At 41.1% G+C, this 27,989-nt stretch overlaps 1 protein-coding gene across 2 annotated transcripts in view; it reads right to left on the minus strand.

Moving 5' to 3' along the window:
• PRR16 (proline rich 16) overlaps positions 1 to 27,989 on the minus strand; it is a 287,865-nt gene that overhangs the window by 154,528 nt on the left and 105,348 nt on the right. Inside the window, exon 1 of one of the 2 annotated variants that reach the window (XM_019555344.1) lies at positions 19,006 to 19,092. The exons of the other annotated variant lie outside the window; for it this stretch is intronic. The gene's annotated coding sequence lies outside the window, so the exon portion shown is untranslated. Of the gene's footprint in view, positions 1 to 19,005; positions 19,093 to 27,989 lie in introns of those variants that run through there. 2 annotated transcript variants of the gene reach the window in all.

Below are 27,989 nucleotides of genomic sequence, written 5' to 3' on the forward strand. Positions count from 1 at the left end.
AAAAGGGTTAGAAATCTTAGGGTTTCTTTTTCCTGCAGAAAGGGAAAAATAAATGAGCTTAGTGTACTTCTGGAAACTGAAAAATTAGTTCCACTCATTCTCTTTATTACAATAGTAAAATCAACTCTAATGCAACTGCAGAAGGACGCATGTGTGCATGCACATGCGGTCATATGCATACACACACAGACCATCAGTTCCTAAAAATACAGACACCATACATGGGTAGACAGAAATCCAGGCTGCAAACAGATATTTTTTTTAATGGCCAGGATATGACTTTCAGATAGGCAATCATTATATATAACAACTTCAAAGGAAAAACTAAGTAGAACACTCTTTATCAGAAAAATAGGTAAATGCAGTTTAAGGTGCTCCTTCTGAATACAACTGCATCTCAACTGCATGGTGTGTGTCTGTGTAGGGGACAGGGGGCTTATGAATTCACTTCTATCTCATTCATGATTCCATATGCTTTATTAAAGCCAGATGCTATGTTTTCCTATATTAGTACCACCTTGTCCACTTAGTAGTGGGGGAAGGAGAGAGGAGGGAAAAGCAGGGAGGAGCATTATTTCTGATTTCTGGATCAGAGGAGAAATTATTCCACTCATCATGAAAAATGAGGCAGCAACCAGCTTTAGCCTAAGGGTTCTGAAATATTTTGACCCAAGAAGCAGTATTTAATGAAAATCGAAATGTGATTTGATTTTCTATTGACTTAGGTGTAAATGTAATACTAACTTGTCAAATATTTTGGAATCCCCTATTGCAGATGCTGTGAGCACTAACTTAATGCAATCCATCTCCACTATGCTGTCTTAAATCCAATCCATCTTATTTTTATTAAAAGTATGAACAAAATTAAACAGTTTTTAATATCATCAGTATCTGATATTTCATCCACCTGTTTGCTTTCTGTATCTTTGGACATTGCCACCTACTAAACAGTACCATTGCTGTTAAGGTCCAGTGCTACATGCTTAACACTTGGGCCACAACAACAATAGATCCAATCTACTTCAAAGTACCATGACATTTATAGTAAGTCAAACAATAAAGCTATATGTAAACAGAATAAAAATCACTTCCTAAATATATAGAACTAATTTTTTTTCATTGAGCTAATGGTTTGTTCTCTGGCATAGGCTGCTACATTCATAGTATGTTCATAAAATTCTAAAAATGGTTATTTGCTATTAAACTAAAATTGCTAGTATTAGTATTCCAGGTTGTACCACTATGAGGTACCACAATGATGACATTAAAGAGGCCATTAGAAGTTCACTTCAGCTTGGATGAATAGACATCCAATTCATACTTCTGAAAGCTTAAAAATGATTTGCATTACTAAAAAGATGCCTAATGTTTGCTTATGCTCCATTACTTGTATATTTTAAAGCTTCAGGAAAGAATTGTACTGTCTTGGATGGGAGAGCTGGCTGCCTTTTTAAGGAATAAAGGCAAAATAAAGGAATACAGTTTTTAAAGTATATTTTGTTCTTAAATATGAAGGGAACATTGTTTATGAGTTTTTAGTAAGAGATGAATAGTAATAAAAGTATATAAAATGAAATGCTGTCATACAATGGAATAAATCACAGAAATGTGGGGCAGTGTTTTTCTTTTCCTTAAGTAGGCCCTATTCTATCTCATCGTGGTTTATCAGATTTATATCTAGAATTATTTTTGTTATACCTCAATCAGATGAAGCTACTAATTAATACCTGAAATAACATATTGCATAGCTACTTTTGTAGAAGATTCCTTGAAATTCAAGAAAGATAAGAAAAAATGTACATATGCAATAGGAGGGGTTTTAAATAAAGGTGGTTTATTGTTTTAGGATGTTTTCTGGCAGATGGGCAACAAGACGATAGAAAAATATTACCAGGGGACTATGTAAAATTTTTTTAGAATCCATTTCTTAAGAATTGTCTATCCACCTTCAAGGACCATCTGGTTATAAATGAAGAAAAATCACCAAACCATGGAAGTTCACACATCAGTGAAAAAGCATTTATTTTATTCTTTTGTCAGTGTAAGTGAAATTGAAATATAGAAATGTATATCAAGCCTTTATCATATTTCTGTTCCTTAGAAGTGTTGGCCAAATTGGACAAATATCATAAAAAAAGAATTCCATGCTCTGGGGAAGATTTACACAGAACTAGATTAAAGGAGTATTCAGAACAATAATTACTGTTCACATGAAGAAAACATTTGGTATTATCCAAAGACCATCTTGATGCTTAATAACTGTTGGGACAAGTGGCATTAGTAAGATGGATAAAAATGAAAATAATTATCCTCTTTATAAAAGAAGTCATCCAGTTATCATGCTTTATTTCTACTGGAGGAAGACACAGAACCTATCATAGAAAGTCATCAGGCATTAATATTTTGACAAAGCATCGTCTCTAAACTAAATTACATGAAATTACATGGCTAAACCTTAAATAAAGATCCTTTGGTGCAGTACCACCAGTATAAACTGTCCCAAAAGACAACTGCATCATCAAGGTAAAGAAAAATTTTAAAGATATGCAAGGTGAGAACAAATGTTTAGCATACTCAGTCTATGATCATGCAGTTTAAAGTAAATTAGGAGCTACATGTACAGGGATTCACTGGCACCAGAAGCTGCAGGGAGAACCTGGTGTAAGTAACCTGGGCTGGTGGGAGGGTGAGCAGGATCAAGGAGGCTAGCAGGTCAGGGGAGGTGGGGTTGGTGGGATCAGGGGGCTCTCAGGTCTGTGGAGTGAGTTGGTGGGTCTGCAGGGAGTGGGGGTTGCCTATTGGGGATGGTAGACAGAGGAAAGGAAGAATGCAGCCCTGGCTCTGGGGTTAGCAGTTGGGCTTTTCCAAACCTAGGCATGCGTTTTGACCCCACACAGATGTTCACTGGATTGGGTTTACCTGTTTCCAATCTAAGTTAGTTCACTTCCTCAGAACTAACTTAGATCAGGCCTACCTTTTTTATCCCAACTTAAACCCCCTGAGCATTTGCAGAGCTGGCATTTAGACTAACTTAACCCTAGTTAGGTAGATCTAAGTGTAACATCTTTAAGTACCTAGAGAGGCTTTCGTAATCCTCACTTTGCCTTCTGCATCTACACATACTGTTAATTCATAGTAGGCTTACTGCACATTAATATACTGTGCAGTAAGCTTTTCCCTGGAGCACATCTACACATGTTCCCTGTTGGGAGCAGGTTTTCCCCCACCCCGCTCTGTCCCCTGGCTCCAGGCTCTATCAGGTGCTAGACCAGAGGCCAGAAGAGCTCTGCAAGCTGCAGTGGCAGCTGTCTCCTGGTCCCATGCACACTGGGAGGGGACCTAATATGTATCAGGCTGGGAGACAGCTGCCCCTGCAGTGGACAGAGCTCTCCTGGCCTCATCCCCATCAGGACACAGTGCCAGTGATCTTCCTTCCAGGCACAGCTACCGTTCTCAGCACAGGGTTAACTGTCCTGAGTGTGAGGCAGCTGCTAGCAAGCCTTTTACTGGGTGTGTACAGGGGGCAGGATATGGGGCTCACCAACAGCTGCCCTGCTTGGCATACACCTGGCTGCTCTGGGGAGTAGGCAGAGGCTGGGAACCCTGCCCTTGCCCACCTCCCAAAGCATGGTGTGGAGCTGCTTGCTCTGCGGGGTGACCAGGGACCAGGGACTGGGAACTCCTGCTGACAGTAAAGCTACTGCACAGTAAAGCATCTTGTGTAAATATGCCCAGTGAGTAGGAATACTGGAATCTGGCTTGGAGGAAAAAGTATGTAGAACCATATACAGGTGACCCTTGCCATTAGCGGCGGATATGTTGCCTGCAAATGGCAAAATCCATGAATAAGGCACTGCGTTCATTAACGTGGTGCCCCCAGCAACTGTGGGAGGCATGGCTCTGGCAGCAGGAGCCCAGCAGCAGCAAGCATGGAGCTCCTGAGGAGCTCTGGTAAGTGTTTAAAGTGCATTTAAAATGTGGGTTAGGCATTCATGAATATCTGAAACTGCAAATGCCGAACCCGTGAATAAGGGTTTCCTGTACCACATTATTCATACCTGAATTTCATTCTATTGCAACTGCATCTGGAGGAGATTTAGAGTAGATGAATTGGTGCAAAGGCCAGGCTTATACAGACATACACCATGATCAGGGAGTGACTACTTTGTATACAAATCCTGTGTGGTTTAGCTGTGTTCCAGTAACCTCAAGTATACCAACCTTAATGGGACCAGTATCTTTTAGGTTAACTTTAACCACTACTGCTCATCATCATCCTCCAGTTTCAAAAAGATTAATCTATTTTGATCTTTAACCTCTTAATGATTAACATCAAGAGTCAGCTTGACTGAATATTTTTTGCTTTTTGTTTTTTTTAACAAAATATCCTGTTAAACCTGAACTACCATAGTTATTCAAATGTAAGATGACCTTGAATATAACACAACCCCCCCAATAATTAAATTCTATATATGGAAAATGTATACATTTGTTATAATTTTTGAGTATAGCATCTAAGTACTAGAGAATTGCCTTGAATCCCCCTCCCCTTACTGCTACAGCAAGCAAAGCAGTGGCTGGGGTGGATCAGGCAGTTCCTTGTCCCCTGCCCTCCATACTTCTTTCCCTGTGGCCTTTCTGCCCCCCCTGCATCACCAACCCCAGCTCCCCACAGCCCTCTTCTCCCCAACCCCCAAGTTTCTGTCTCTTCCCTCAAAACTCCCTGCCCCTTCCCCCCACCAAACTAGTTTCTGCCTCTTCCCTCCAACTTCACAATCTCTGCCTCTTCCTCTCTCCCCTCCCTTACTGTCAAATGCTGCTTGGACTGCTTTATTCTGAAGCATAGCATTTGGAAGCTCAGCTCTTGCCTGGTCATGCAGCAGTGTGAGCAAAGCGGCACTCTTGATTGTATAGGTAGGGAAAGGAGTTTGTACCCAGGAGAGACTCCAGTCCCTGCCAGAGCTGAGCTGCACCTGACTGTAAGGGGAAAGGGATAGATGGTGGGGCAGAAGCTGCAGAAGGGAGCAGGTGGGGGCATGAGGCTGCTGTGGAACTGACTGATCCGACTGTGGCCCCAACCTGGGCTCAGGACCAAAGTCAGAACCGCAGAAGCTGCCTGCTCCCCACTCTGCTTTGCATGCAAATATACAACAAGGGACTTTTTGCCCCCATGTTAATGTGGGGGGTAACCTCGCCTTATACTTGAGTAAATGTGGTATTTCTGGTAAGTGCAATGCACAACACTGTACTAACCATTTCAAACAGCCCTTTTTTTTAGGGAAAACTTTTAAGTTATTTCAAAACAAAATAAGAAAATTCTGATAAGTGTCCTTACCTGCATTCACCCAACCCAAGCCCTGTCTGTAGCTTATAAGCAATGATGTTCTATACTCACTTGAGAGTGTTAGAGATTCAGCAGAGTTTCTGAATACCAGAAAAGGCTTTAAACTTTTTATAGGATAAATGAAAGTAAATGGCTCCTCACAAAAGGCATTAAAAGTCCAGATTTTTAAAGACCCCCACCAGATATACAAAGTCACAGATAGAGGGACATCAGAACACTGAGGAAAAAAAGGGAAAAATTTCAATGGCTTTTGAAATAAGCTCTTGCTTTCAAGTCATGCCACCTACAGAAGCAGCAGTGTGGCTTTGAAAACTTTTAAAGGGAGCCACCAAAATGAACTAAACTGAACACTGGAAATTCACTTGTGTTTTTCAACTTTTAAAAAACAAGGAATGTTACAAAAAAGCTAAGAGGAATTAGGACAGTACCAGTGCAGAAATAGGAAAAAGGAATGGCTCCTCTATCTTTCAGAGGAGCCAAAAAATTAGACATCCTATTTTATTCTAAATTTTAAAAAATTAAAATATTCTTCCCTTCATACCCACAGCATATTGAGAATGCAAAACCTCAGAAGGAAGGCCTTCTACAGAAGAGTCAATCAGAAGATTCATGAAAAGCACAGGCCTTGGGACATTTTGAAGCTAAATTGCCCAGAGCATTACAAAATATTCTAAAATAAAGTTTTCTGCACTGTCCAGAGAATGTTAGAAATGACAGAGTGAACCCTAGATTATCATGAGCTGAAGGCACAATTCAGAGTTAATTTTTATGCCTATTTTTGTGCTCTGAGTATAATTAGTCTAATTCAATGTACAAATCAGTATGTTGAACACAAAGAGATGTATGTGGTCACTTGCCAAAGCAAATGGACAATTTACTCATGAAATCACGAATTTCATGAAAACTAAGACCAATCTTTCTATCCCTACAGATTTTGAGAGGATCTATTAAAACCATATTTTCAGTAAGATTTTCATCATCTGCAAACACATAGCATACTTCTTTAGCCAGCTAGAATCAACTACAGATAATGCCCATAATAAAACAAAAAGCAGATGCTTATTACCTTCACTTTCCAATCAGGCAGGTATGGCATAGCAAGCTATAATATGCACCATAAGCATTTCTTTAATGGATTGCACCAGAATTTAAATTTTCATTTTTAGAATAAGAGGTTCTGGACCTGAACATATAAAAAGTATATTCACACAGAAACAGGTGCAGTGTTGTTTTCTTATTTCTTCAATAAATTGGCAGTGTATGATGGAGTAAACATTCAAGCTTAATGGGAGATAACATGAAAAACTAATTATAATAAAATATATATGAGAATAACTGTAGTTATTTTAGCTGACCATTTTACTAAAACTATTCTCACTTAAGAGGTCGCCCATCTTCCCTTCTCCTCTACTTATCTGGTCATACCCCTGAGGAAAAACCCTTTTCCTTATTTATATTTTAAGTATTGAACAAATGTTCTAAGTGTAAAAAGAACAAAAAAGAAGAAAAGAAAAATAAATCAATCAGAACACAGTGGCTTCAACTACCCTTAAATATGATGATTTACCAATAAGTAAAAGAAGTTGACCTGCTAACTCAAGGACCTTTCGTAAGACTTCTAGCAGTAATTTAAATTTAAAACAACATTCCAACTGAGAATGATGAATTTATCTAAGTAAAAGGTAGAGTCAGTCAAATCCACATTATCTTTCCAGCAGTCTGACTGGAAGCATGATTCTCATGATGCAGCCTCATCAATTCTTAATGTCAAGATAGCAATCAGCAAGGCAAGATTAGAGGACAAGGAGCACTCAGAATTGCTGATCAAACTCCAAGTGAAGTATTAGTTTTGAAATGGATAAGAGCAAAGGATTCATAAAGGTACCCAGGGCAAAGACTTAAACAGGCAAGAAGATTAACTCAATTCCTATGTAAAAGTAAGAGTCAGAAAAGAAATAAGGCCAACACACAATAAACTGAAAGAAAACCTCTTATGGTAGATAAGGAAAGGAAAAGTTAATAATTAATAATTCAGCTTGTAGGGATTTTTCTTCTTCCCCAGTCCTGCAGAAGATCTCTAATTCTATCAAAAGGGAAAAGGGGATGCAAAGAGTAGGAGACCAGGGAGGAGTGAGTCCTCACCCTTGGAATTACTGAGAGGATGGCAGAGGCAGACAGGACGTATTTAGTGCAGCTTCCTGCCTTGATTCAAGAGAGCTCAAATTTGATGCGCTTCCAGAATCATCCTGTTTTCCCAGGCTTTTACTAAGTGTGTGTTGTTAGAAACAAGGCCTGAGTATTGTGTGAAGAATGTTAGACAGGTAATTTTAAATTATGGTTATAAGTGATGTGTTCGATCCTGAAGAGGTGAATAAGATTTGTTGGCCTTGGGAGATTTTATGTAATATACTTCATTAAAATATTCTTTGTTAAATAAGTAATATATTCTCAGATCTGCAGTATGATTTAATGAATTTCAACACTGAACAAAAGTTAATTATAAAATCTTGAAGGTTGCTACAAAATGGAATGAGTGTCCTTTCTCTAATTATGAGGAAGAGGAAGAGGAACAGGACCCTATCTAGACTTTGGTCCATAGGCAAATCCTTCAAGAGAAAAAATAGGTGATAAACGTTATTCAAGCTATATCTGTGGCCTTAAAAAGACTGACTGATAAGGAATTTTGTTACTATTTATATATCAGCCATTATCAAGTTACAATGCCGGAAGGTGGTATGTGATCATCAGGCAAGTTCTCTCTCACCTAGCCTATCAAGTACTATTTACAGACAAAGGCTCCACAATAGGACTCAGGAATTGTGCAACGTCTTCAACCTTCTACTTTTGATTAAAATCATGTACCAGATTAAAATTATCTACTGGAGGAAAGTCAGACATCTCTTGAACAGAATTTTGTGCATAAGTGTCTTATGTAGGTTTAAGTCTCAGATTATATCATATTCCAGAAAAGTAAGTCTCAGCTAGGCTCCTATCTTGTCAAGGAATATATGCCCTGTAAACAAGATGTAGCTGGCAGATTCCTCTCTGTTCCTGATGATTCCCTCCAGTTCTGAAGATCTGTCTGAACATCAGGAATGGTAGAGTTTGGATACTGTTAATATGTTATATGTGGACTGTTTAGAAGGTGAAATGTTTTATTATCCTTTCTCCTTAAATGCTTGGTTAAAACAAACAAAAATGTTATTTAAGATGGCTGTCAGGTCACTATATATTCACCAGTGGTCACAGACTCCAAAGGAAGAAACTGTAGACTTGCTAAACCCAGTTATAAATGTTGGATGAACACAATGGATACCCAAGCTCCTGTAGTCTAGAACCCAATCTAAGGAGAGAATCATGCAGAATTACCTAAAGAAAGGTAAAAGTATGAGTCCTGACACCTAAGGGTCAATAAAAGAGACAGATGTAGATCTAGCCATACAACAAAATTCCAGTTACCCAGGAGTTTTATCTTCATGTCTCCCAAAATTCTTGACATTTGTACAGTTTGTTCTGTTAAGTGAATGAGATGTTAGTCAATGGTTCCAAAGACGTACATGGACACTGCTAGATAATGAAGCCTTTTTTGTCTCTCTGCGAAAACAGCTGCTTTTTACCGTGGCAGATTTTTATTTAAAGTTTATAAAAGTGGAACTCCAGTCCAAGGGCTTTACTACATAGGCAAGAACCAACAAGTGGGAGTAAGACTCAGGGAAAAGGCACAGCACCACTTGATGTGACTGACTGGAATGATAAACAGGCAAGTTACTGAATGAGGGAAAGATGATGGGAAGTGGATGGAAAGTCAAACACCCTGGGAGCAGGCTGCAAAAAGACTGGAACTCCATAAAAGTTTGCATACTCCAAAAAGAGTGAAAGCCTAGTCAGCTTCATTTATTAGAAATAGAACAGCTACATTACATAGTATTTCTCTCTGATAAATTATATTCTGTTTCCACTTCTATAGTCTGAAGTTTGCCTTCTGAAACTGAAATATTGAAGTAGTCAAAAAATTATAATCTCTGCAGCAATATCAAAAAAGGACTCTATAGTTCCAGCAATATTTAAAAGTACCCAGGAAATTAATGTTGTGAAATGGCATTCTTTTGGGAATGATTTCAGTGAATGTTCAGGTTTAATTACTCCTTTATAATCCTTCTTAGAGATCTAGGTGCTCTAAAAATATAAAAGAAACAGAACGCTTCCAACCTCCTAGAACTTACACTCTTATGTCATTTATACCCTGCTTTAGGGAGAAGAACCATAAAGCAAATAAGATGCCTCCTTAAATAGAGATATCATCCTAGCTCAGCTACATTCCTGGCATTTAAAAATATTTATTTAAATTATATTGCTCCCTTTACAACAGTATTTGACTATTAATAGCTCACAGCACAGCGAATAATTCTGCATGGTTCTTTCTATTCCTTCACTGTCATTTGTGACAATTGTATGCTAAGCTGCCCATCTTTCAACTTTGATTTTTCAATTGCCATTAATAGCCAGGGATGTTTCTGACCAGTGTATCAAATTGTAAAATAGGATGTATGCAAGTTGCCTTATGCATACATGTGTCTTTGGATGTTTGACTATTTTACTAACTGTCCTCCTAGGCATTAGGACACTGTCACAAATTTGCTAATTTTTTTTTTCCTTTTAATCTAGAATCTGTTGACAATTTCTGAATATTTATTTTCCAAGTGGTTCTTTTTTAAGCCCCACTCCTCCTTTGAAATTGTTACTGCTTTTAGATTATTTATTTCTGCAGGAAAATAAGTTATTTTATTTTGTAACAGGAGGAACATTAGAAGGAATTTATTAATAAGAATTAAGAATCGGACTCAGTTAAGTTTTTATTAGGACATAATTCAGAGGAAAGTTAGAACAACAGAGTTTAACTACAAACTCCTCCTACCAAGTTGCAAACCAGACCCAAACATGTGAGACAGCCTAGCTAGAAAGAAGACATTGGTTGGACCTGATTTGCAACAGAGTACTATTTCACTCAGCATGTCTAAATTGCAGTTTCTCCCCCAAGTAAAAAGCAGAATAGATTTGCACCTTACAGACCAAGAGTGGGCAAAATATGGCCTATGAACCAAATTCTGGCCTGCATGGTATCATGCAGCAGGCCCCGGGCAAGCTGCATTCAGGCCGTGGCCTCTGCTGGCGGACAGCACAGGCAGTAATTCCAGCTGTGGCTCCTGCATCTGCCGGTACCATGGGGTCACTGTTTAGAAGAAGCCCCACTCACCCAGCACCATGTGGTGCCAGAAGAGGCCAGAGTCAAAAGATAGCCCATGCTATCCACCACCAGAGGCAGGAGCCCGGGTGCACCCAGGTAGGTAGGGTTCCTTCTGCCCAGCACCCCCTGCAGTGCCAGGGAGATGCAGTCCAGTCCCACAGGTCCTGGGAGAGCCACACTCAGTCCCCGGCCACTGACAGCGGGCAATGCCCAGGGCCTGGAAGGCTGGACTGCATCTCCCAGGTGCCGCGGGGGACACTGGGAAAAAGAAGGCCTTCCCACTTTAGCATCATGTCCCCTCTTGCTCCCCTGGAGCGGAAGAGAGAAATGGAGATGGGATGGAGGGAAGGGGAGCAATGCTGGGAGAGGCAAACAAAACAAGTAGAAACAAAGGGGGTGCAAAACCTAATCCAGATAATGGGATGAGGATCCATAGTTTCTATTTCAACCATAATTAACACAATTCCAGCATGTGAATGATTTCTTGTTCCACAATTTCCCACTCAAATAGATCTTAAAGAGTTTGCTGTCTAAGAAGAGCCACCCCCAAATCAGTGCTGGAGTGTCCAGGGAGGTTAAAGTGTTCTGTCACCGGTTTGCATGGCTTTCTGCAGTTGATGTCAGAACTGTATTCATTCATTCTGTCCCATAGGGATCACCTCATGTGTCTGATGGAGATAGCAGGTGATGGTTATATGGCACTGGTGGAACTACAAGTGAATCAACATTGGATGTTATAATTCATAGATTTCATAGACATTAGGGCTGGAAGGGACCTCGGGAGATCATCGAGTCCAGCCCCCTGCCCAAAGGGCAGGAAGTCAGCTGGGGTCATAGGATCCCAGCAAGATAAGCATCCAATTTACTCTTGAAGGTGTTCAATGTAGGTGCTTGAACCACCTCCGCTGGCAGACTGTTCCAGACCTTGGGGGCTCGGACAGTAAAGAAATTCTTCCTTATGTCCAGCCTGAAACAGTCTTGCAGGAGTTTGTGACCGTTCGACCTCGTCATCCCTTGGGGCGCTCTGGTGAACAGACGTTCCCCCAGATCCTGGTGGGCACCCCTGAGTCCCGTGGCTCTCAGCCTGTCATCGTAAGATCTGTTTTCCTGACCTCTGATCATGCGCGTGGCTCTCCTCTGGACTCTCTCAAGCTTCTCCACATCCTTTTTGAATTGTGGAGCCCAAAACTGGACGCAGTACTCCAGCTGCGGCCTCACCAAGGCCGAGTACAAGGGGAGAATGACGTCCCGGGATTTGCTCGAGAAGCATCTATGGATGCACGCCAGCATTTTGGTCACTTTACTAGCCGCAGCATGTCATTTCATCAAATGATGTTGTGGTCTGGATTGACGTGCAGGCACGGAAGGCATCTAGGCCTACTGCAAAGTCCTAGTGCCTTAGTAAGATTGGAAGTTAAGGAGCCTGTTGTTTGAGAGATGGTATTTGAGGTTAAGGGGCTGTCCATAAGCCAGGACAGGTTTGTCCTCCATATCTACTTTGAAATAGTCATCCTTTTCCAGGAGGGGTTGAAGGTCATTAAGGATATGTCTGAGGTGTTCAAGCTGGGGGCCCTAAGTGACAACGAGAGGGACTCTGCAGATAAACGTCTACAGTACAACTCCAAAACTGTAGCCATTCAAATCAACAAAGCCAGATTCAAACCCCACTTTGACCTGCTACAATACCAATCCCAGGACAAGGACAAAAGTCCCATCACACTAACATGGCTAACTATGTGGCTCCATTTCTCACCTGCCATTTCTAGCACTTATGCACATCTTGCAATTCTGTTGCATGTGCAGTGCAAATATGCAAGTGTCCACATGATTACTAAACATGCACAGTAGACTATGCTTTACCTGGACAAGCACATGTATTCATAAAGTCCCACATATACATGTACACAAGTCCCAAAATTTTGAGCTAGAAGAAAGACTAGGAATGCCTTCCCACATTTTAGCTCAATTTCCAAGTAAATAGGACACTCATACAGGAAGTGAAAGACCCAGGATTTAAGATCTCCCTTGTCCAGAGGGGATTTGAACCTACCTCTCTCAGAACAGTACTCAAACCTCTGTGGGGGAAGCCCCCCACTGGAGCCAACTGCTTCCCTTGCTTCCTGCTGTGCAAGTCCCAGCACTATGCCAGGAGTGGAGGGAGCCCTGTCCCCTGCTTCCCCACTGCAAGTATGGAGAATCCAGCACTGGGCTTCCCCACTGCAAGTATGGAGTTGCAGACATGGCATGGAGCCTCAATAGAGACAGCCAGCACTGCACTGGGGGTGAGGAGTACATCCCCATGCCACCTGCCCAGTTGCGTCTACTGCCACGGCTCCGCACCACGCTTGCAGCTCTGCACTTGCAGTGTGGAGTCCTCATGCTGGACTCTGCAGGGAAGCAGGGGGAAGAGCTCCCTCCACTACCAATACAGTGCTGGGACCGAGGAACAGGGGAAGCAGCAGGCTCCAGTGTGGAGCTTCCCCGCTGTGAGGGCTGGAGCTGTAGACTCAGGGAGCAGAGCCACAGGGATAAGGCAGGTTCTACTCCCACCTGCAGTGCAGTGCTGGCTGGAGCCATACCTGTGGTGGGCACAAGCACCCTGACCTCCCCACCTCCTCCTGCTGCCCCCAACTCTGGGGCCGAAACCATCACATGGATCCCCTCCTCCCACCCCTGCAGGGGCAGGGAGGAAGGGGAAGAAGAGGAAGAGTCCCCATACAGCACCTCATCAAGTCCCCTTCCCCACCCTGGGAAAAGGAGTGGGAAAAGTTCCCCCACCCCCCAGCACAGAACAAAGTCCCCCTCCTTGCCCCATGGGACAACCAAACCAACATGTCTCCTGTGGGACAACCAACCCAGCATGGGCAGGGAGAAGAGTTAATTCCTTCTTCCATCTCTTCACTGCAGCCAGGGTCTGCCAGCTCCAGGGGCCACTGCTCCAACCTCTTCCCCTCTGCTTCCTGCATACAGGCTTACCCAGGCTGGAGTGGGAGAAGAGAAGAAGGAGGGAAGAATTAAGACCCTCCCTTCCCACTTTGCCTTAATGGTGCCATGCCAGTTGGTTTCTCTTCTAGGATGGGTTCCTGCTCTGTCTAGAGAGCAGAGGGGCAGGATTAGCTTAAACCAGAAGGGATCTGGGACAGACATTGCATAACCTGATTTGAGCCAAATCAGTTGAGGATGATACTACATTCAACCACATTTATCTCAAACCAGTTTCAGCCATTTTCAAACTGATTTATATGCACTGAATGCATGTTCTGTTACAGGTTTAAATCAGTTTCTGATCATTTAAACCACTTTATGTGCAATGTCTGTCCCTAGCCTAAATCTCCCACTTCCTGAACAAATTCTCTAACCATCCCATTTTGGGCTCTGAACTGGTACAATGTTGTGGCTTGTACTCACCTAACCACCTGCCCAATCAGTGTGCATCCCGCTCTTAGTGTTCTCTCTCCTTTCAGGAGACAGAACTCAGAAGTGAATGTCTTCTGGGATGTAAACATACCTAATTTAAAAATTCCTGAATAGGCCTGGCCACAAATGTACATTAAATGCAACTGATTTCATTGCATTTAGGAAGGTATAATTGAAGAAATTTCCTCTATCACACATGCACTTCCTTAAAAACTATTCAACTTATAGTCTGTTCTTGTCCAAGAGCTATACAAATTGTGAGATGTGAGCAACATTTTTCATTACCATTTTGGCACATCTGCAATGACAGCACATTCATTTATTCTATAAATATTCCAAAGTAATAAAATTCAGCTGTGGTAAAAGCACTGCTTCATATTACTTTTGCTTTACTTGTTGCAAGATGATTCATGTAAATTAAGTCCGATCTCAAGGGAACAAAGTATTCTATGTTAACAGAAAAAGTATGGTACCGGCTTGTGCCTCTTATTTTTTCTATGTCTAACGGCTTCCTTTAGTAGAGGTAGCTTGGCATCCCAGAATATCCCATCTGTCTTGCAATTGCTGGCTTCTATGTTGGGAAGAAAGGAAACAGTGAAAAGGTTTTGGATTTTTAAAGAAATCTATACAACGTTACATGTTAAAAGTACCATGTTTTCAAAACTTCACACTTTCAACTTCTACCTTCTGAAGATATTTGCCATGTTACTAGTAAGTTTTTCCACCATTAGTCCCATTTTCTGAATACACAGAGAGAACTCCCAATGGAGCAGTTTCCAGCAAGGTTTGCACACTTTCCTGCTGAAATGGCCCTGAGGTTTTCCATGATAGAGTAAGAAAGGGGAAAAATATTGATCCTTTTTATAGCTGAGCAGGCAGTCATTTGAGGTTGCTATATGAAACTTCTACAAGATCAAGGTTGATGAGCTCTACACTATGGTTGGCAATTCCATGATGTTCATAAATGTTGTTTCTCTCACATAATACTACCTTCACTCTGAAAATAGATAATTTTGTGATTATAATAGCATCATTCAGTAGTGCTGACTTAGTGTTGATGAGTACAGTTAGAGCCAGGTCAGCATTCCAGTAGAAACCCCAATGTGCAGGGTAACTGAGCCAGAACATTTTTATTTAATGTTCTTATTTCTGGAAACTGAAACTTGCTGATGCTAGAGACAGTATAAATCATAAACTTTTACTTATTGTGGCTAATAGTAACAAAACATTCCCAAGTGGTTTAAAAGGGGCACTGTCAAATTTAAGTTTCCAGACCTACACTGCTCTGCCCCAGTTACACATAGATTCCTTTGTGCAACTAGGTGCCTACGCGTGACTCGCAAGATAAACCCAGAGATTTCCAATAGGAATCCATATTGTCAAAAACATTCTCATCTGTTGTGATCTTGCTTAGTTTTTTTGTGTAACACCTACCAACACACATTTGGTTGTTACATATTGTATTTTTATGTGGGCAAGATGGCCCCTGTTGATTTGGTCATGTGCTTAGCACATGGCTGGGACTGGTTTCTGGGCAAAGCATGTAAAACCCTCTGGCCTCATTGGGCAGAGGACACAGAGGATTCTTTAGGCAGGTTGGTTCAGATAAAGACTGCAGTGTGGTGCTCCCCACGAGTGATGCATGCCTCCTGAGGCTAGGGGTGGTGACAGTGGCAGGGGTGTGGTGGCAGTGAGCAGGGACCATCTGCAGGTGGCCATGGTGACATCGGTGGTGAGGACAGGCTGAGCGGGAACTGCCCACAGGTGGCCGCGGCAATGTCACTGGTGAGGGGGAGGGTGGCAAGCAGCAGGTGGCAAGTGGAGACTGCCCACAGTCACCGGCGGCGAACAGGGACTGCACACAGCCACATCAATGGCAAGGAGGGGGGCAGTGACTGCCTGCAGAAGCCAATGGCGGCTTCAGCAATGGCCAATCTCAGGGGGGGAAATGTGCCTCCCTGTGCATCATCTCCCTGACTGGACAAGTCCAGGGTGATGTCATGCAAACAGCTATAAGATGAGTTAGGCTGGTTTGGGTGGGGGAAAAACTGCTAGCAGCTACTGAAGAGTGATGTCTCCTCCAAGGGAGGAGGAGTTACAGATAGCAAAAAGGGAAGCTCAGGTAAAGGAGAGAGAAGGGGAGAGTTGTCCCAGTGTCTGTGAACTCCTCTTTCCCCCTTTTCTGCCCCATTTTTTTGTTTTGAGGGTTTAAGGGATTAATACCGGGGGGAAAGAGTATTGGTTCTTGGGTTTGCTGGCCAGGAGTTAGGCCTAGCTGTTTAAACAGGGTTGAAACATGGGAGTTTCTAATCCTGCCAGTTTTGGGCTAGGATTGAGGTTTGCAACTTTATGCTCCCCATGGACCTGTGACTCAAACTACCTGTAGCACAGGTCTAGAGGGTAGGCTTGGTCTTTCCTTTTGTTTCTTTTGATAGTCTCTGCTCTAGTCAAGCTGTGTGTTTGGGCCGGCTGTAGCCATTAACTACCCGGGCTCTGTCTGGAGTTTTATTTCCTTCAGTTTGTTTCAGCAGGGCATCTAAACCAGCCCAGAAGTTTTGGGGTGCTTGCATGCTGTCTGGAGCTGCAGTCACTCCCCACGCACACATACCACCTCTGCATGGGAGCAAAGATTGGCATGCTACCATTCCTCCAAGAGCAACAAGGGGTCCACAGAAGGACCCATGATCTCTAGCAGATTCCCCAGACTCAGCGCAACCTATAAACTGTCATGTAGTTAGCAGTGTTTTATATTGCATTTTGGTATTTCCCTCTGTTTTCTGTAATAAATCTGTCTTTTGTGTGTACAGTACTTGCAAGGATGGGAGTTTTGTTTATGCAGGACACCCTAGTAATTAATCTAGTGTTCAAAGATTTCTGGGTGGGGCTTGAGCCACGGGTATAATTTGTGAGGTACCCCAAAATGTGAACCTAGCCCTTGTGCTGCTGACCAGTGAGTGCCTGGAAGAAAGGTTACATTCGTAATGGAAAAATTGCTGTTCCCACAGTAAAAAACACAAGTAAAAGCTAAAAGCTGCCATTTTCTGAGGGGGCCAGAAGCCTAAAAAGATTAAAAACCACTGTCCTAGAGGCTGAGATACATATGGGATATAATCATATAGTTGAGATAATTGATTTCATTCTTGTGAATCTACCAAAACTAATTTTGATGAAGTAAAAGTATGCCTCAAAAAATTCAGAATTTCCGTTTTGTGTTTCAAATTGTTGTGGTGCTTACAGATATGGACCAGAACCAAAAAAATGTTAGGGGATAAAATAAATAATATAGTTCCAAGGGTCACAAATTGAATTTGGGTAGTTGCTAGATTATTAATTCTCTCCTGAGAAGTATTTATTACGTAAAACATTTATTATGTAAAATATTAAATAATATTTTACACTTGAGAGGAAAAGGAAAATCAATTCAAGTCAACTTTGCAATTTCCTGAAGTCCTACAGTTAAAAAATGAATACAGAGTATTTGAAGAACTACATCTCAGATGCACTATCCTTGAAAGGACAACGTGAAGGGACAAATATGTTAACATGTAAAGATTTACAATAACACCAGTACCAGCTTGAGAATGGAATTGTCCTCCAGTTTAAACTGGTGCCTTCCAATTTATTTGATTTTCATCTTTGAGAAAGCAGTTCGATGATATGGGCATCTTCTATCATTCTGGTGGAACTGGAATAATTCACTAACCATCAGTTTAGACAGAGATGACAGCTAGGAACTCTACAGCTCTGTAGAATATTCACTTGATCTGAGCCAAAAGGCCAAGACGCGATTAGTTACAGTCCTAAGAGCACCAAACCTACATTATTGCTACATGCCAATTACACAAGGGGTGGGGGGAAGTGTCCCCCACTTAATTAAAAGTGTTTTGAAGGGAAAACAGAAAATTAGAAGAAATAGAATAGTAACCTTGACTGCTGCTGCTGCTGCCTTTAACCTTATTAAGAATGTACATCTGTTGAAAGTAATGATCCTTCTTAAAGTCACATATGGTACTTTCTAGTGCCATGCCCAATTATGAATTAGCTATATGCTCAGTAAATCAACTTTTAAGATGAAATAATACATCTTCCATTTAAATGTCAAGCATTAAATGTTGATGTCTCTTAGGCATTTTTGAGACAAAGAAAAGAAGACTGGAATGCCTTGACCCTAATGTAGATGTAAGAATGCTACAAATCATTCTAATTAGTAAGAAATTTATGAAGTGTTCAAGATTTCACTATGAAGTCCTTTTTGCCATATATAGAGTATTTTTAACATAGATATAGTATTTTTTAAAACACACAGGTATACATGTGTGTACATGTGTATGTTAAAATACTGCACTGACGTCCACTTCGTCATTTCCTTCAAATCTAGGAAAATATATTATGAACACCTCATCATTTATACATGAAATGGGTAAGTCTACACAGCAGCGCTGTGTAGAAATACTTGTAATAGCTCTAAATAATCTATGTATCTGATTCAATTTGTTTATAAGGTGCACCTCTACCCTGCATTCTTCTGAAATACTCTAGCTCAGGTACTGAGCTGTGATTTAGCTGTGTGAGCCCAGCACTTCCCTCAAGCTAATTTATCCTACTTCCCTAAAACACTCATTAGCAGGGTTGGAACACTGCATTAACACACCCATGCTGCTTCCAGTATCTGAGCTAGCTTGTTCAGAGCTAACTCAACTATTTCTACTCAGCACTGCACTGTGTGTAAGCATTTCCAGCAGTAACAGTAAAGGATTGACAGTAGATGACTGATGTTTTGATGATTAGCATTACAATTCACAATATGCACAATATGAAATGTTCGATACTGGCAAGATCACTAAAGTCTTTGCCAAAGAAAAAGAACTAATACCCTGAAAGTGTGAATACTTCACTAAAATAAACTGAATAATGAGAAGCTTATTGGCACTCTACTGATCACATGATATTAAAAGTGGTGTCTGCATTATCGAAAACATCATGGGAAGGAGGGGCTGACCTTTTCAAGTACTTCCTGATGTCCTGGTTTGCCTGCAGCATTGCTTTCCCTGTTTCACCATAGGAGGAGGTGGGAGTAGGTTATGAAGCTTCTGTTAAAAAAATTAGAAATCTTTTAAAATGAGTTCACTAACTTCAAGTTTTCCAAATATATATCAGATGGAAACTATACTGAAGGCCCTGAAGGAAGTGCAGTACTAACTGGTTATGTAACTGAATTGTGCATATGGAGAACTACAGAACTGAGAAGGAATGCTGAAGGGATGCCAGTGAATAAGTGTCTGAAAGACCTAGTGGATGCCACAGTGCAGTCTGCTGCTGAGTGCACCATTTCCTAGAGCTTCAACCTTTTGGACACACTGAGTTTACAGGTTTTCAAGGGATGTGAAAGCAAAGAGATGTAGAACCTTCGTAGAGGTTCCAGAAGCAATCATTAGGTTAGCTAGTAAAAGAAATACACAGATCTAAACAAAATTAAGACCTATGCATATTTCCTTGCCTCAGTTACACTATCAGCACTCTTGAAAGTTATTTGGGCCTCCAAAGAATCCAAATCTTTCTTCCCTCCTGACCTGACATAGGATTTTTCTTTGGAGTTGACCTTTCCTCTGTCCTTTCCTCTACACAGCTAGCTTCCTTCTATGGTCTCCCTAGAAATGCCTGGTAGGAGATACTTTGAAAACCTACCTTCCTCTTTGTCAACTAATTCCTGATTAGCCTCATCAGATGATCAAAGTCCCCCACCAAAAGGAAGTAATCTCTTCCTTTTGTTAACCCTCAGATATATCCTGAAAACCAAGAAAGGTTTGAAGAGCCAATCCAACCAAAATTAAATACTCATAAACATAAATACAGAAAAAATGTAATAGCAAATCTAAAAAATAAATACAGACAAGATAAATAACTAAATAGTAAAGATAAGGCATATCAAAAACAATGGATTAAACACTTAAGTGCACATTTATCTAAATGCATAACAATCTTACTGAGATTTGCAGGCAAACTGATCTTAAAATTTCTAGGTCTTAAAGTCTTAAAAAACACCTGCAACAGGTGCCAGCCTACTAGGGAAAGGACTTTTCACCTATGTTTCTAATTAAGCTTTTAAAAAGTTTTTATCTTAGTTCATCTGCAGATGGGCTATTCAGCAAGAACTGTAGCTCAAAGCTGAAGAACAAAGATTCATAGATGAGCCCACATTTTTGTACTTTTTGGCTTGGCTAAAATATGAAAAAAGCTTACTAAATAAAGTAAAAAAAATACATACATAGGTGTTACTCTAATATATATGTGTGTATTCTTATTCTCTCTCTAAGCTATAACTTACCTAATAAACCTTGTCTAACCACTAAGCATATTTCAAAGGACTTACAGCAAGAAGTTTAGCCTAGTGTTTTTCTATTCCATTTTCCTTGAATTTTCTAAAATGGCTCACAACTTGTGACATCCTCTGGCCTGATCAGTTCCTTTGCCTCTTCTCTTACCCACAGTTTGGCCAAGTGAATGCAAGCAAATATTACACCATATTAAGTACTTTAAGGCCTAGCATAGTCTACACTTGATTACATCCCCTCCCGAAATTCAGACTTAGAAAAAATTGTTGTCTTACCTGATACCCTACTCTGCCCAAGGAGGCTTCCATGAGTTGGAAGACCATTAAATCCTCTGTTGCTAAACCTAGATCATTATTCCTTAAAATCTGAGTGTGTGTTAGGCCACTGGGGGGGGGGGGTCAACAGAGAAGTCCCACATTCAAAATGGGCTTTGCAGTCTTATACTGGTATATCAAGAGTCCCATATATTGAACATAACTCATGAACAGCACAAGTATATTCTACAGATTGTACACACACAGTATATTCTACACACACAGCTGGACGGAACTTTCTAAATCAGGCTTAAGAGGATGGGAGAAGGAGCCAAATCCCATCTGCAGGAGCTCTACCTCTAACTCTTTAGCTTTAAGCCACCCCAGGCATCTCCACTATTTTGTCTTGATGAGATCTTGAGGACACTGGGCTGCCAGAGATTAAAATACTACTTACATAGTAGTAGTATGTAGCAGGACAAACTAATGTCCTATTCATTTCTCATATATACTTTTAGTTCTTTTAAAATTTATTTGTCTGAATGATTCTGGCTAAAATGATCCATTTTTTATTTTAAAACGTCAAAGAACAACATTCCACTTAAGTGCAGTTTAGACAAGCAAATTGATTAAAACAGGAATAATCCTACTAGATAGGACCAACGAAATCCTGAGATCCCTTTCACCGCTACTTTTCTAGTATTTCACTCTAAGGTCAAAACAGACTATAGATTAGAAGGAGGTTTTGTATACGATTAAGATTAGTCCGGTAGTGTTGGCATACAGGGCAAAATGTATACAATTTTGAAGGATATCTGATCTAGCAATGAACAAATACTTTCTAGAGAAATCTCTCCTTCCTCCTCCCTCAGAGAAAAAAAAAGTCAAGCTTACTGATAACAGGAAGCTTCCTATAAAATTGCTTCATGAAACAGGGATAAAATACTGGTCGAAAAGACACAGAGAAACCAGTGTTATCCTTAAACATTGAGATGTCACTGTTTACTGGCCATAAAATAAATTACCCATTTCAATTACTGTCAGACTGAACCTTAGTACTATATACACTTATTCTTTAGATTCAAATTCATGACCCTGGCATAAGGCCCAAGAAATAGGACCTTGTGGAAGTGATTACTGTGGAACCTGATAAATGGAATCAGCTATACATAACACATGAGAAAGAAAATATTCTCTGAACACTTTCTTATGCCATTCTTATAAACTGGCAGAGTGAAATGACCCAGTTGTGATGTCCTGCTGTACAAGAATATTCACAAGTTAAACAAAAACAAAACTCAAAGGTAAGAGGACATAAAGATAAAGTTTAGAGTGTGGAAAGACTGACAACATGACAGCACTCTGGTTGAACTTAATGAAGTCTTGCAACAAACACAACCTAGGCCAGTTTTAATTAGTGTTGACCCATGCTGCAGGACTTCAGAAATTCCGGTTATAGTAATTTTATACAGAACAGTATCTCAGAACACTTTTCCTCCTTTTCCTCCTCTAAAAATGGAAGATAATATTTCAAGTCAATCTAACACACATCTTTAGAAACATTTAGTATTTATTGCAAATTCTTTAAGTAACTAAAACAAATTCATGCTGGCAACTGAGAAGGCACCATTCTGAGAAAAACCTGGGTTCTACATGCCTAAAGGACCCCCCTCCTCCTTCAAGCTCTACCACCATCCCTATATCAGCCAAGAACAACCTCCCGCAAGTATAATCTATGCACCAAATTCTCTTGACCAAAACAAGAGCAAGGTTGTTTTCAGATGTTGCTCCTCATCTCAGAAACTCCCTCTCCCTTGAGGCCCACCAAAGCCCAAGCCTGGCCATCTGTTAGAAGTGACATACAACTATTTCCTTTGAGTGGGCTTTTAGCAGGTAAGCTTAAGTTTTAGGAAGACGAGGTTTCTGATATCTTTTATTAGACCAACTCAAACAGTTGGAAAAAATTCTTCTTTGCAAGCTTTTAGGCACAAACACCCTCCTTCAGGCTTAGGAAGCATTTGCAGTTGGTCTCTACTCTTCCTGGATGGAATGAATAGTAAAGAAGCCAGAGGCTGGTATGCATGCAAGAAAGCCAGTCACTGAGCATGTAAATAGGCTTAAATTTTAGGCATTCTTTTGGACTGAAAACAAGTGTTCACTTCACCCACCTGTTCTACGTTGAGGTGGCTTACTGGAAGCCACCTAGACTTAGACTGGGAGCAATGTATGCAGCAGTTCCCTGGTAGCAGGAGCTGCGTATGTAGTCATTCACTGCTTTTAGAAGCTACATGAGAAGCTGTGGAGGGGGGTGGGGAAGGGAGGGCAGGCAGGCAGGAACAGGAGTAGTCCAGTGGTGGTTGGCAGGACCAGGATGGGTAGGAGGCTGGCAGCTCTCCAGAGGAGAAGTTGGGGAACTAAAAATAGCTCAGGGAGGGTCAGGGGGTATAATTAACATAGCCCTGGGGCCTAGCTGAGCAGCTGGACTTTCCCAGTCCCAGGGGCACACTACAAATGTATACAGGCATTCAGGAGATTGAGTGAACCCTTTCCTAGATCAGGTTAACCCTTTTTGATTTAAGTTAGTTCACCTCCTGGGCTAGGGACAGACATTAAAAAAGCCTGAACCTGAATTGATTCAACCTTTGCAGGTTAGTCTAACCCAGCTAGGCTGAACTGGTTTGCAGTTCCACAGACATTCCCTCTGGACTGAAGAAATGCTGGCACATGCCTGCAATGGCTCAAGCTAAAAGCCGGGGGGCAGGGGTGCTACAGCAGCCCTCCCTTTCCTTCCACACAACTTTGCTGAGCTGAGGGGGAGTGTAGCTAGGCAAGATGCTCTGATTAGAGAGGGGTTCCCTCCCGTACCCTCACTGCTTCTGATGAGAGAGGGAGCCAGCAGGGAGTTGATAACAGAACATTTAGCACCCCATCAAGAAAACATAAGCCTCTCATTAGTTCAAGCTCTTCTTAAACAATGAATGGAGAGACGTTACCAGCTGACCCGTTGATTAGCTCCAAAAAGCCCTAAGCAGGCACTGTGCTGTCCACCTTACACAGGCACATCTCAGCATTAGCTAGCATAACACATGCAGGCTACAGTCTGTGCCATGGGAGCAGGGAGTGGTTGGGGTGGCGAGTGGCAAGGGGAAGCCAGGCAAACACTGCTGTGCTTGTAGTCTCTGCTGGAGCACCAGCTGAGAAGCAGAGGGATGGGGCCAGCCTTGCGCTGGAGCAGAGAGCCCCACCCAGGGCTGCAAAGCATCTGGGATGCCAGGGGACTCAGGAAGGGATCTGAGACAGACACTGCATAAACTGGTTTGACCCAAATCAGTTAAGTCTGATACTACATTCAACCTCATCTATCTCAAACTGGTTTCAGCCACTTTGAAACTAATTTTTGTGCATTGAACATCTGTTCTGCTACAGGTTTAAACCAGTTTCTGATCACTTAAACCAGTTTATGTGTAATGTCTGTCCCTAGCCCCGAAGTGCACTAACATAGATTGGGGCATACCATTTTTTTTGGCCAAGTTAAACCTCCTGAACACCTGCACGATTGGTCATTTAGATTGACCTAACTTTGGCTAGATTGATCTAAATGTAATATGTGTACATACTCTGGGGAAACTGTTTTATTATTTTGTCTTTTTTTCTTTCTTTGTTACTGTATGCCACCCTGAGATTTTGGGGGTGGGTGGCATAAAAATCAAACAAATATAAATAGTGTAGCCTCTCGATGGCAAGCAGGGCACAGAATATCAGTCCCAGAGAAGTCCACGCTATCACAGCAGCATTGGAGGGGAGGAAAGAGTCTTTAGAACTTGGCTCCCCTCTACCCTACCTGGTGCTAAAAATCCTAGTTACACCCAGGGTTCTGAGAAGACACAATAACACAACAATAAATAAACTAAAAGACAAGCATCAGACTCTTCTTCTCAATGATAGGATACCACTATTTTGACAAAGACTCCATATAAAAATTCTCCTTAGCCTGCAGTAAGTCCCACAGAGAATACGTGCTTACAAAGCAAAGGTAGCAGAATATGGATAATCTATTCATTTTTTTTCCACTTTAACAAAAATACCTTTGTCCAATCATAACTTAGAAAAAAGAGGTGCCCCCACTTGGTAAAGCTAGAATTCATTAACTTTGGCTAGAAACTTATATATTTTATTACCATAAAATACATTGGATCAGATCTTTAGCTAGTGTAAATCAGCATGCCTCCTTGGTCCAGTGAGTATGCTGATGGTGCAATAGGGTGTTTAACATGTATCGTCTTTAGGTAATTTCAATATCTTTTATCAGGAGCACTCTGGAATGCCCTGGAAACACTCTCTACCAGAAACATTTCAGTAGTGGTGTGAATTCTATTAAGGTACAGATATTATTTAACAAAAGGATCCCAAGAACCCAACATCCATTTGTGCATCAATGTTGCTTCCTTTAGCTTAATGATAAAAGGCATGTTAATGTGAAGCTGAAGATCAAGCATTTGATTTCTTTATTATTCTGTTTTGTTGTCTTCTGTGGTCCAACATAGAAATGTAATGTTGCCTCTAGGCATAGTTTACTGATCTGCATATCAATATCTAATGCATCTCACAGCCCTGCAGATGGAAAAGCCATGTATATGTCCTAACTTAAAAAGAAGGGGGTGAATTTAACAACTTCAAAGCGTTCTCTTTAGTTATCATCCCAAAAACTGGTATTTCCTCCAAATAATTTCTCTGTCTTAGTAGAGAAGTTTAAATTCTTGACCATAATAGGCTAATGGTGTAGAGATCAATGTCTGGCACATAGGCAATGCATATGGGGGACACAGGGGGGCATGTGACTCCCTAAGACTGGCCGCCGCTGAAGCCATTGCTGGCTTCTGCAGGTGGTCACCACCCCCCACACCACCACGACCACCAACATGGCCACTGGTGGCTGTGGACAATCCCCACTCGCTGCCTGCCACTTGCCACCCCACCTTTCACCACCAACACCACCAGTGGCGGCTGCAGATGGTCCCTGCTTGCTGTCATGGTGCCCCCCCAGTCACTGGAGGCAGCAGTTGCTTATAGTCTGGCATATGTAATGCAAGTTCTGAGCATATGACTAGGACTCTTAAGAACAGATGAAGTTTTCTAGGAACAAAGTCCCTCTACTTGCAAATGTGCCATAATTCTGTCCTTACTAAAGTTCTTCAGCAAGGTACAACCACAGACATATTAAAGGGACACTGAAAAGTTAGTTCTCTCACAACTGGTTGTATTTGATCTTACACAGATAAGAAATATGAAAAAGAGAAAGTTGCAAAAATGATTCATTATTTTAAGAATTCTTTTTATAGAATGTTTAACTTTTCTACACAGGCAGAAAACACAGGCAACAAAAAAATCTAAGTCTTCCCCACAAAATCTAATATACCAATTGCAACTTTACTAAGCAAAAACTATACTGTTATTCATGGCTGAAAGGCAAGGTCAAAACAACTCAGCTGTAGCATTAGACACTTATGGGTGAACAAGTAACAAACGGGAAATCCTAAATGCTAACACTTCCAAACTAAACTGATAAAGGCATTAGTGGTCTCAGACCCAAGAAACATGCATAATTACACTTTTACATTTTCACAGTTCCTTTCTGCTCTCAATTACATAATGGCTGATGCCTTGCAAATGGCTGACTTCTTAGTGGATTCTGACAAGATCTAAGAGGTCATAAAATAGATTTTAGATTAAAGCAAAAACACCATAGTTTTTACCTGTAGCCCAGGTAGTACCTGGGTAAATACTCCCCTCTCAAACTAAAGAGAGACTTAGCAAGGCCAATGTGCTGTGGGAGAAAACTGCAGGCTGAGCCAGTTTCCCTCTGCTCCCAAAAGAGCCAGGCCAGGGACTTGCTGAAACTTAACTATGTACAGATTTTTTATTATTACATTAAAAGATAAATATATACAGTTATATAAACATTGGTAAATATATTTACATATGCTATTAGCCTCTAAACCTTGTTCTAGATATATAGAGATATCGATCTATAAAGAAATGCTCCATGCCACTCCTCCACCACCAAGTTCTCTGGCCACTTGCCAGGGACTGTGGATATGAACTGCCTCAGGCAGCTCCCAAGGTCCCTCTCTGTGCACCAGCCATACACTGACTGCCTGGCTGCTTGCCAGGGGCTGCAGACCCAGGCTGCCTTCTGCAGCTGCCCGGGGTCTGGCTCTGTGCACCAACTGGGGCCGCACCACTTGTGCACCGACTGGGCTGGAGACCCGAGCTGTCTTGTGCAGTTCCAGGGCCTCAGCCCATGCACCAAGGAGTGCACTGATGCTGCGCTCCTGAGGAGCGGGCCTAGGGTTGCAGCCACTTGCTGCTCCCGTCCAATGACAAAGGCCTTCAGGCTCTTCAGGGCACTGGCTCCATCCCACTGGCCAGTTCTCACCAGCTGTCCTCTCACCGCCACATACATGTTTATAGAACTCTCACACAAGGCACTAAGTACTTCTTAAGCTAGGCTTGGCTGGCCTCCTTCAATCAAAAAAGTTTTCATTTTTAACACATTCAATTACATTGAGTTTCAATTAAAAAAGAAAATGTTTGTTTTGAAATGTCTTTTAATAGAAAATATCCTGAAAAATATCAACAGCTACATAACAAATTGTTCAAGTTATATAATATAGCAAGTCATAAAACAAATTCAGTTCTCTTTCAGACATTTCAAACTTATTAAAAATTGTTTTTAAGACAAGAAGTTGAATACCTCCAATAGGTCCATTAAGAAAGTCACTCCAGATGAAAAAATTACTGGAATAAGATATAACTTCATATTTAAGGATGCTAATCTACTATAGAATACCAAACAGTATGAACCTCATTATAAAACGGTTTGGTTGCCTTAGATGTGTATGTCCATATCTCAACCAACTTTAATTTTTTTTTAAATCTGAATACAAATTTCCTGTGATTATATAATACTTGGTTTGAGATTAATTTTATTATTATAATTTTACTCTTCAACTACTGATATGTACTCACCTTAAGTCTTGTTTCATATAATTTTTAGCTAGAAGTATACAATGCAGATTAAACTGTCTAGTCACTTCTGGTAGCCAAGAAAATTAAACGTTTTCAAGAATTCAAAGGCTAATATGGAATTTTGGTAACTGGTTACAGAGGTTACATTTGAGACTTCCCTGTCTGTGGTAGAAAATCCATCAGCAAAAGAGAAAAGAAAGTGGGTAAATCTGTGGTTTGGGAAATCATGGAACAAGAGATAAGGCCAATAAATAGCATGTAATTCACTTTCCTAATTATGCAACCTTACACTGCCTATGTACCTTAAGACATTTAAGTCACTTCTGCTCAGATCCTGTAATCGATTTGGCATGGGTGGGCTGCTCTAT

The sequence above is a fragment of the Crocodylus porosus genome, unplaced genomic scaffold, assembly GCF_001723895.1.
Source record: "Crocodylus porosus isolate Cpor-Errol unplaced genomic scaffold, CroPor_comp1, whole genome shotgun sequence".
Lineage (NCBI taxonomy): Eukaryota > Metazoa > Chordata > Crocodylia > Crocodylidae > Crocodylus > Crocodylus porosus.